Source organism: Cydia splendana, chromosome 7 (genome assembly GCF_910591565.1).
Source record: "Cydia splendana chromosome 7, ilCydSple1.2, whole genome shotgun sequence".
NCBI classification, from domain to species: Eukaryota; Metazoa; Arthropoda; class Insecta; order Lepidoptera; family Tortricidae; genus Cydia; species Cydia splendana.
The window spans coordinates 3,042,295-3,054,104 of NC_085966.1; positions in this window are offsets into that span (position 1 = coordinate 3,042,295).

Sequence of the window (11,810 nt, forward strand, 5' to 3'; positions counted from 1 at the left end):
ACATGCTAGTGTTTCATATAAATTCCATAGTAGCAAAATCGTTTTGACAGTTCGAAGAAAGAAACTGATTTGAGTAGTAGTCAAATATCCTATTGTGTGTGTTGTTATTGGACAGATTTAATTAACCGACTTCCAAAAAGGAGGACTGCTCGTCAAAAACTCGTAAACTAGTTAGGATTGATTAATTCATTTACATTGTATGTGTCGCTTTTGACGTTACTGCTTTTCTTAACCTTCTCGACGCCGTATCAAACACAAAAGCTGTCACTACGCCACGTCACCGAAGTGTCTAAACCTAAATTGAACTTTATGCATATGCACGTAGGTATATGTTGCTCTATGGTCTGCAACGGATGAATCCGTCTTTGGCGTTGGACCTACGGTACGGATATATCCGTCATTGGCGTCGAAAAGGTTAAGAGTCCCAGGAGCGTAGCTGCTGCCAAAACATGTACAGAGACAGAGACATGCCAAGTTCATGTAATTTAATTGTGGACTACCAAATGGGACTGGCGTTTTTGGCGGCTGGTTCGTCTGACTGCCTCCTAAGGCCCAAGGTCCTACCTTATAGTACTTTGTTTCGTTCTATTTTCAAACAAAACCAAAATCAACTCTATTCCCTGCACTGAAGATTCAAATTTCAGTGCCAATTCTGGATTTATCATTTGCATGGAGGTTTACATGTTAGTTTTTTACGTAAACACTCAGCCATTCTTCGAATTGTGTAAACTCGTAGCTAATTTTGGCGCGTCTGCCAACGACCTCAATGCATAGACTAGGCATTTCAACTGTGCTATTAAATAACAACAGGCACCATTCTGGCGACCCTGTTGCGAAACTGCATATATTTTTGCCTTATCCAATTTAAATGTCAGAATTGAAAGCACTAGCCAAGAATAGTTTTATAAGCAAATATGTCATATGGTCTATTTTATTTTATGATTACACAGTTTACCTACATCTTACACTTTAGTAGTGACTGCTATTGGCCACTCCTAACAAATCAGAAAGAAACAAGTCAATAGAGTCTTATTGCGTGGCTAATTACTATGTAGTGGCCAATAGCTATATCGGTCACTCTACACTTTTTTTCTTCAGACTTGGAAATTATTGTTTTAGAGTGACGACTTTTTTGAGTAAAAAAGTGCCCTTTGCAATGGTTGGAAGAAACCAAAAATTATGGAAATTTAAAACACTTTTTCTCCTATTAGGAATTTAGGGTCGAAAGAGCTCGTGATTCTGAGTAGAGATAAAAAACCCTAGCCTATATCAGGTATAGTGTACAAAATGGCAAATTTAAACAAAATGGCGTAAATAAAAGGATTCTGAAACGAAATTGAGTTAGTTAAAATTGTTCAATTGACTGCACATTAACTACAGCTATGTATTGTCTCTTCGTTAATTTTTTTCCAAGATTTTGATAAATATTCGTATTTTTATTATTTCTGAATGCGCTTCTATGTAAATTATGTATCACATAAGCAAAGACGTCTGTTAACAATACCAACATTTTTATAAATAAAGAATTTAATGGGAAAAATTCTGGACTCATTGATGCCGTGTTTTTTTTTAACTTTTCCTGAATCTAACACCTTTAAACGAGTAATTCTCGTTTATATATTTCGGAGATCTCGGTAACGGCTCTAACGATTTTGAAGAAATTTGCTATATAGAGGTTTTCGGGGTCTATCTCTGGGTAAACGCGCATTATTGAGTTTTTATATGTTTTCTGAGCAAAGCTCGGTCTCCCAGATATTGTATTTTTAAACATTCTGCTTCCAGGATATTGCACCAAATATTGTATCACGTATCTAGTTTATTTTAGATATGTTTAGATTAAAATGAAGCTCTGGTATAATTTCGGCTCGCACACGATGGAGCGTGCGGTGCGCCAGCGATTTAGATAATGCCTGGTGTGCAAACGTGCTAGTGCTAGTGCTGGGAAATATCTATACTTGGTAACGTTTTATTATTATTCTCTGTATTTATTTATCTAAAGTAACTACTTAAGTTAAGATAATATGAATTTAAAAGTAAAATAATAATGATTATGATTTTTATTAACAGTTAGAAAAAAACAGAAAATAAGCATATTAAAAGGCTATACTTTAATTAGCATTAATAAAACTTTCTCTTGTAAATATTTTACAAGCATTGTGATGGAAAAACCCGAAAACTTAATCGCATATCTACAACAAATGTCACTTTTGACACTGCCATATCAGATCCATATCTAATTCTTAACCTGTTATTAAAATCGGAAAGAAAGCTTCGTGATTGTATTTTCTTTATTTTAATTCCCAACGCAAAGAGACGGGTGTTATAAGTTAGAGCGCTATGTGTATATATGTCTGTATCACCGTCCTTATGTGTATCACAGGCCTTAAAAGAGTGAGGCGAATTGGATGCGTTTTTAACTTTTTATTGTTATTTGAAAGCAGGTTTTCTGCGACGGGTTTTTTTAAATACTATTGTTACCAAATTGACAGCTCACACCTAGGCGAGGAGGAATCACTGACTCTCGAGTCACAGGCTTGGACCTAGTTCGGGTGGCAGAGGCTCAACCCCACTACCTAAATGTGTCACAAACCTGATACACCTGTTTTACAACAAGCCTATTAATCAACAAGCCTTATTGAGGTTACCGCGGGACTAGATTGATCTGTGGAAAATTGTCCTATAATATTTATTTATTTATTAATAAATTTTATGATGTGAAATGTAATGTTTAAGGTTTAAAGCAATAAAGATTTTATTATTATTTATTATTTTAAGTATTAATTTACCGATATATGTGTGAAAGTTTTGCCCATCACTACAATGCTTCGACATTAAGCGCCTTGCAGCATAAATCATCTATACAGGTTATTAAATATTTCCACAATGCGGTGTTATCCGTTTGGTGTACGTGCCATACTGTATAGGTAGGTATACAGGATGGAATCGAGTTCAGTAAATTTTGAAAATACTGCTCGAACAGCGTTTAATCCACAAATTCGTGAATTCTCCGCCGAGGCCGATTCTGTTTTACAAATTTGACTAGGTTTTGATATTTCATGTGTCGAAGTCGAGTGCGTTGTGTTGAAACAGTTCGGATTCAAACTACACCAGCATTTACTGCTGCAGTATTGCCAGGAAACTCTGCCCTCCGGGCAAACTCGGATCCGTTCAGCTCAGCATTGCTCCGAGCAATTATTAGGGTTGACACAACTTGACATCCCTTTGCGTGCACGACCACAGATAAGATAATCTAACTTATCTATAAAATAAAACTAAATTAAAACTAAAAACTAATACTGAATAAAATAAAATTAAAATTAAAATACGTCTAAGAAATTGGGCCCCTTTGGCATGGTGCCGAGGACGCTGGCAGCATTTCCCCGCTGTATTGCGAAGCTAATACGTTGAAGATAAGATAATTAGTTGAATTTTGACAACCCTAAGTAGTCGAAAAAAATAGTGCCATATATTAGAAAGGGACAGCATGATTCGACCCTGAACCGCTGTCAAACTTCGGTTTTGTAGGAAGTTTCCTTTCTGTACGGTAGTACTATTATTTATTTTCACCACATTAGTGCTGACTGCATTGCTGCTGCAAATGTTGAAAATCCGGACGGCAACATCGATTTTGACATTTGCGGCAGTAATATCGCGGTACAATACGGCAGTAATGCAGCCGACTGCATGCTGCAAGAAACGTCAAATAGGTAATTATATAGAGTAATTAATACTAGTTACTAATTAGTATCGAGTAGGTAATTGTGGTCCTATAAAAGTAAGATAAAAATCGTATCAAATTGTAAAAATACAATCGACCTCTTGGTAAATTTGGCTTCAGGGTGAATTTGCGAACCGAAAAATCGGTCAGGCTGAAATATAGACCAGAACCACTACAACCAGTTTTGACATTGACAGATACGCTCGCGTCTAAGTAACTTACTTTCTATGCATCTCGCTCGTACTCGCGTATTAGTGCAAGCGAGATGTATAGAAAGTAATTTACGTAGACGCGAGCGTATCTGTCAATGTCAAAACTGGTGGTAGCCGTATAGGCTTTTATTAGATAAATTATTAGCGCATTATTTAATATCTACGTCAGATCGAAATAGCAGAATAGAAGCAGAGCTGCGGTTTGCTTCATGTTAGCTTTTGATTAGTAGACAATTACCTATACACTAGACTTAATGGCGGATTTTTGTATGTTCGAACCTATATTAGAGGGTTATATGGTTCTGGTTAGACAAGACAGTTACACAGAGTTCAAAACTTCGAGATATTAAATATTACTAGATTAAACACTGTACATATGACTTCTTTTAGAACACTCCAGAAAATATAAAAGTGATTTTCTTGCTTTCCATACTTCCAGATGCAGTATGACGTCACGTCAGGCATGACTCACTCCGCGATTTCGTCGCTTTGCTACAGGTAGCTAAAAGTACATCCGTTCGGCCCCAATTTTGGGGTCTGCCATAAGCCGCGCGTGGCGCTGTCGTCACCTAGCGGCCATATCTGTGCTGATCGTAACGGACGCGTTTTGTTGGAGAGTGAGTCTTCTGTACCTAGTACTATTATTTATTCTGTGGTCACGTTTCAGTTTAGTAAGGGGCGTTTCGCACGTTGTGTACAATTGTCATACTTAGACACACACACATACATACATAGACTCAAATAAAAATGAAGGAAAATAGTTTTAAGAATACTTAGATGAATTGTAGATATGGAAGAACGGTGTCTCCAGGCACAGGTTATTTTATAATTAACTTACAAGAAGACACCAGCCATTGTAAGATTTATACTGGTTTTTGAATGAAATAAAGAATATAATCCCCTTAGACACATTTAACCTGGTACCATTAAAATAACAGTCATCTAGTATATTAGCTCTTAGAGCATTTAATAACTGGAGTGGCCATTAAGAGCTTACCCCTCTGCCGAAAAACTTGCACAATTGTGCAAACTTTTGTATGGACTGACGTTTATTTGGCATGGCTATTTGTACGTTACGTACAAGTAGCCATACATTTGACGCGATCCTCCCCCCAAAAATCGGCAGACTGTTTTGTACAGAAAATTGGCTGTCATTTTCTGTACAAAAGAGTCTGCCGACGACGTCTCCAGTACGGCTACCACCAGTTTTGACATTGACATAACGCTCACGTTTACGTAACTTACTTTCTATGCATCTCGCTCGTACTCGCATATGCGAGCAATAGTGCAAGCGAGATGTACAGAAAGTAAATTACGTAGACGTGAGCGTTATGTCAATGTTAAAACTGATGGTAGAGGCTCTGTTACTAAATACTCAAAGCATAAAGATCATAAAATTCGCCTTGTAGAAAATAAAATCAAAACTATAATGAGTTTCATGCGAACTACATTGTATGGTACGGTATTAAATTAAATATATTCATTATTAAGCAACAAGCAAACATTGTAGAGGTAATATTGTATTCAGTCCCGCTGTGATAACGTGACGAGAGCACCGGGCTATTATATTATAAAGCTATGGTCACACATACCACGTAAAAATATTAAAACTAATGTAATCGAATTGGTTGAGGTCATTGTGGCTAATTCTGTCATAGGGGCTATTTCGTACACTAGCGTTTTTCTCGAACAACGAACAAAAATAACAAAATTGATAATTTCATCGACGAAGCAGCGATTGCTTTTAGTTTCAGCAATCAAAAGCAAATGTTTTATTTCTTACGATTGAAAATCAAAGAAATATAATTATGCTCGTGGACGGAATAGTCCCTATGACGGAATTAGCCCCAATGACCTTAATGGTCTTTATTTTTAAATAGATCATACTCATATTACCTATAATATAATAATATGGACACATAATTAGGTATAAGAAAAGACTGTTAAACAGGTAATTTTTTTCGGCAAAACACACTAAAATTGTCCCACTAACTTATGTTACGTTTAGCCAACATGTATGACTCAGTTGTAAGACAGGAATTCAAATACACGCGAAGCTTGGCAACATGGATCACAATTATAGTTTCCGACATTACATCATAGTTAGCGCCGAAGTTACCCGAGTTAGCGAACTTTGTTAGCATGGCAAGGGAGTCCTTGGTTTAGCTTGACAGAGTATAATGTTATTAGAAGGGATCGGAATATTTTAGCGGATATATAAACTCGAACTTTCCAAATAGGCCAATCAAATTAGATCCAAAAAAGCGTTTTGAGGAATTAATTCCCAGCAAGCCGGAAATTTGAATACCTTCATTTGGTCCTAAATGCGTATACCTAATCCGAGTTTGCTCCATCCCAGGTGTGGATAAATTTTGGGAGCCGTGGGAGTTACACAACAAGACAAGATCACTCGACGTAGAAGGAGCCATCATCAATTACAATGTCACTACCAGCATACCAGCAAGGTTGTGGTGGATTAGACACTGGTAAAAAAAAATATTCGGAATTTAACACAATTGTATGTTATTGGTACAATTATTGTACCAATAACAAAAAATTCAAAGTTTCGGCCGTTTTTTACAATCTTTGACTACGAATTCATATAAAGGTATCTTCCGGATCCTGAGATGTCAATTTTTATCATGATCAGAGCAAATTTTTCGTACCGTGTTTGAACTACAAGGAAAAAAACTGAAAAAGAGCAAAAAATTTTCCTCAACTCCTGGAATAGAGCAAACTCGGATTACACTAATTAATTTAGTACCAAATAAAGGTATTAAGACGATTTCCAGCCTGCTGGGAATTAATTCCTGGAAAAAATCTAATTGATTGGCCTAAGAGGACAAATATTTTATGAATGTCGGTTACATCACCACCTCACCGCAGGCCGTTAGCAGGGTGTTCGCCCTCACCGAAGAACCTAAATGATCCCGCAATGTGAGGTTTAAGAGGAATTTCCTCCCGGCTGTAGAATGAGCTCCCTGCCGAGGTTTTCTCGAGGGACTATAATATGGGGTTCTTCAGCAAGAAAATCAGACATAAGGACGAGATTTGCTTGTATGTTTATACGAATAACCTGATAAGGCGTCCTTATGGCAAGCGTCAGAGTGGGACGTTTTGCCGGCCGCGGTCACATTTTATGATGTCCATATATGTTAAAAGGCGCAAAACCTTAACTCATATTAATTAAAAAGGTTATGAACCAAAACCAAATATTTGATAAAGGTTATTTATGATATATGAGGCAAACGGGCTGACAAATCGCCTGATGGTAAGCAATAACCGTCGCCAATAGATATCTGCAACATCTGAGGGGTTGCAATTGCGTTGCCGGACTTTAAGACGGGAGTACGCTCTTTTCTTGAAGGTATGTATTTTAAATAAACTCCAATAGCCATACACGTACGGATTTGCCCGCCGGATCTGCCTGAAAGATGTGTCTGACGGGCACATCCCGATCCGTTGGTTTTTAGCACGGACAGCGGACAGATATCCGGCGGACAACTCCGTGTCTATTTCTCGCCACACATTGACGGATGTGCCCGTCAGACACATCTTTCAGGCAGATCCGGCGGGAAAATCAGTACGTGTATGGCTAGCTAAAATTATGATCAGATGAGGTAAGATGGCAGTCGCTTTCGTAAAAACTAGTGCCTACGCCAATTCTTGGGATTAGCTGCCAAGCGGACCCCAGGCTCCCATGAGCCGTGGCAAAATTCCGGGACAACGCGAGAAGAATATTATGATCATTGAGATTTTAAAATCTTTACTCTGGTTTTTAGAAGCTTTTATTTTACTTGCAATGTATGTTGTACCTATGTAACAATGTTTGTACGGGTCAAATCTTGCAAGATAAACTTGACCCTCTTTTGCATATGTAAATTAGATGAAAATGCAATATTATGGTACCATCGAGCTGATCTGATGATGGAGACAGGAGGCCACAGGATCTCTGTGACAAAACAATGCAACCTACTTGTGGGTTTGTTAGAATTGTCTCGATGAGTAGGTACTAGTTGTCTGTTAAAAGAAAAATACAGTCAACGCTCAAAGCTTGTATTAAAAATGATATTTTATACAAAAAAACTTATTATTAGTTAAACTAGTGCTCATCTAAACATGCCTTTAATGTTCACCGTCCCTTATTAATTTACAAGCCACAGACACTGTGTCAACAAAGCTAAATTAAACTTTAGCTACGTGATATATTTGGGAGAATTAATTTAGCCCGCTCCTTTTTGCCTCACTACAGCGGTTTTGCAATATCATTTGCATTATTTGGGTTGTTTATTAAAAATGTAGGTGCTTATTATGTGGGTACAAAGGCAATTCAACATTAAAACTTTGATTAAAAATGCAATTTTAGAAAAAAAAAATTTTTTTTTTTGAATTTTGTATAATGATCCACTTAAAGCCCCCCCTTATACCGGGTGTGGCCTGTAATATGAGCAAAAAATTAAACTGTAGACTGTACTCCTCATACTGACCAACATTTGTTCAGCGACTTTTAAGAATAACTTGTGGTTTGATTTTTAATACAATTTAAAGTTTATTCTAAGACGCAATGTATTGCGAATTTTGTTATATTTAAGGCGTGACAAGCAACGTCAATCACAATGATATGGCGTGGCGAAGGCGTCCATTGAAGATAATATTTATTCTGTATGAAAAATAGGGAGTCTAAATACTTCATAATTTTTAAAAGTTGTAGAACAAAAGTGTCACTGTTTGAGGAGTACAATCTATGTTTTAATTATTTGCTCGGGTTACAGGCCACACCCGGTATAGAGTCGTAGGTATATTATTATGTCCTATTATTGACCAAATGTTATAAAAAGTCGTCGTTAAAGAAACATTCCAATTCAGACTGCGCTACTTAACTGCTGCAGTGCTGTGGCGCGGCTTTGTTGCCGTTTGCAATAAATGTTAAAATCCAGGCATGGACACATTGAACTATTATTACTACGTATATAACAGGCACAGAGAATCAGTATTTTGCGCCATGAGTTGTTCTTTGGACAACAAACCATAGAAGCGGCCAGTGCATCTCGCCACCTATAGACCGACCGCTTAAATGAAACGGGGGCGACAAGGAGGGACGACTAAGGGTGGCGTGGAACGTGCGAGCGCCGTACGCCTGCCGCCCGCACCTTCCCCGTCGCCCTTATAGTCGTCTCTTCCCGTCGCCCCCTTACCGCGCAGGCGAGGACTCATTTAAACGGTCGGTCTATAACCGCGTAAGCGCCATGAATTTTACAGCGCTTACGACGTTTTGGTCGCGTGGTACAAGTTGAGATTGCGACAATTTCATTGTTTGGTATGGCTTCTCTATAGCCCAATGCATCAACTTTGATTTTTATGATCTCAACTGTAAGTAAGGTGCATTAGCATAATTTCGAAAGCGGATTTTGAAAGTCTCTAAAATCTGTTGAACCAGACGTACTTCATATTTTGGCAAGACTGCTACTACACCGCTTACTAAGGCATATATATTGTGTGCTGTTGCTACAGTAGAAAGTCTTTCTATTTCAGATATTTGCAATTTTCAAAGTTATCCGAATACATCTTACAATGGGGTTGGCCGGTCGTAGTACATTACAGATGAATCCAGCATAGCTTGCCCTGTCAATCCCTATAATTGTCTCATTTTTTTTTATGTTATGGCCTGGATCAAGCTATGATGGCGCCATCTATGCAAACCTTTGACAGTTGCCAACCCCATTACAACATCTAAAGGACCAATTTTCATATTATGTACTCCATCCATATTTCGTCAAATTCCCTCGGGCAAACAAATTGCGTAGGCAGATCAGATGTTTTGAGACGGTCTTATAAGGAAAATACTCAGAAATTCTGTTATTAATATTATATTATTATACGTTTTTGGGGTCCCGAAAGTAGTAGAAGTAAAATATTACTACCGCTCCCAGGTGTAGGTACACATGACGATTGTTTTGAAATCAATCTTCAGTGACTATTAGAATCCACGAAAAACGTAGAATATGGATCATTTTTATATTGTTAGTTGAAAATTTTCAAGAAAATTTACGAACGTAAACCCCAGGCGTTTTCTTTTTTGACACAAAGCCCCTGAACCAGATTCATAACATGTCGTACAAAAACATCCAACTCGTGAAAATGTTTCTCCTGTAAATACAGAAATATGGAGAGAAAATTTTGTTTTCAATACCCTTCCGGCGTCTTTATTTCCGGAGATGCGAACTTTATGTCAATCCTTTCAACGCCCACGACGGCTAAAGACGTCATCTCAGCGTTCATTTCACGCTTATACAATGACTATAATAAGAGCAAGAAAAATCTATATTAAATATATATTGAGAACGGATCACTCACGTATTTTAAGTCGAAAAACGCTCGACATGTTTCACTCCGTACCGTATCTACCGTCTACCGTATGTGTCTCACGGAAGTTTTGTTATTAGCCAGAAAAATCGCTTGAAATATTTGTGTCCTTTTTATTTGGGAATTGTCATATTATTTCCACTTAGAATCACGAGATTATTTCTATCTTAATATGAGAAAAAAGCAACCAAAGATGGTATTTACACATATGGTGGCCTTGCAGGCGTATTATGGATGGTTTTATCCACGTGATGCTGTCACTTTTTAACACCGCGGTGTAGAAAGTGACGGACACCTTTTTATCACGCTGTCACGTAGACAAGAACGACCATCATTATCCGTACGTCTATTTTAGATTATGAAACCCTCTAAGATAAGGATAGTATTAATAAGAAAACATTTATTTGTTTACTATTTTATTCCAGCAAAGCACAATAAATAATTATGATAAAAAATCTAATTTTATCTTAAACTATAGTAACAACGTATTTATTTAAGAACAAAATTGCAAGCAATCTCAGCCTTTGCATCCAATAGGAAACATTCAAACAATATACAGTATTCCAAATTGTATCAGGTAATTACAGAATTTTGTCGCACTAGGGTTGAAAAATGATGGCAGTGAAAAGTTCATAATAATTGACAAAACTCCAGAATTACACGGCTATTAGGACACAGAAAATAACAGCAATACTATGTTGCAAACATTTTGTATTAAGTACTATAATTATTGATACTGTAGTGAAAATGAAATGGCTCTTTTTAACATGTTTGGAAATTAATGCCAGTCAAATATCGCCCAAAGTTTCGTTTGTAAAAATATAAATTTGTTGAAAGGAGGTATATATGAATTCTATTTTTTTTATTGTAAAGGATATATTATTTGAAACTTGATACCTATCATAAGTCTCATAACCTGGCGGTCATTTAAAAACATGCGTCTCAAAAAGAATACAAAGGTACAAAAATAAAATTTACAAACAAAACCTGGAGCGATCACTTAGCGGATGGTGCTGGGCCTTAAATACGGCGTTGCGTGAACAAGAGATTTCCTTTGGCAGGATTGGTCCTTAGGACCCAAGGATGGATTTAAGAAGTGGAGCCACCGAGATTTTTGATGTAAATTTTTAGGGGGGAGGGGGGCTCTCAACTTGATCTTGATATCTATATCATTTAAGCTACTACGCCAAGTTTGGTATCGTTTTCGTTTAAATCGGGGATGCCGAATTCATTTCTGATATCATAATGACACCATTCAGAAGTAAAAACACATAAAATATGAAAAAAATACTTTTTTTTTAAATTCCTCTTCACGCTTAAACCGCTGAACCAATTTAGTTAAAATTTGGTACAGAGATAGTTTGAGTTCCAGGGAATAACATAGCCTACTTTAAATCTCAAAAATCATCCTGTAAGGGTGTGAAAAGGGAGGTGGAAATTTGTATGGGGATTCAATAACCGCTGAACCGATTTAGATAAAATTTGGTATACAGATATTTTGAGTCCCGGCGAAGAAC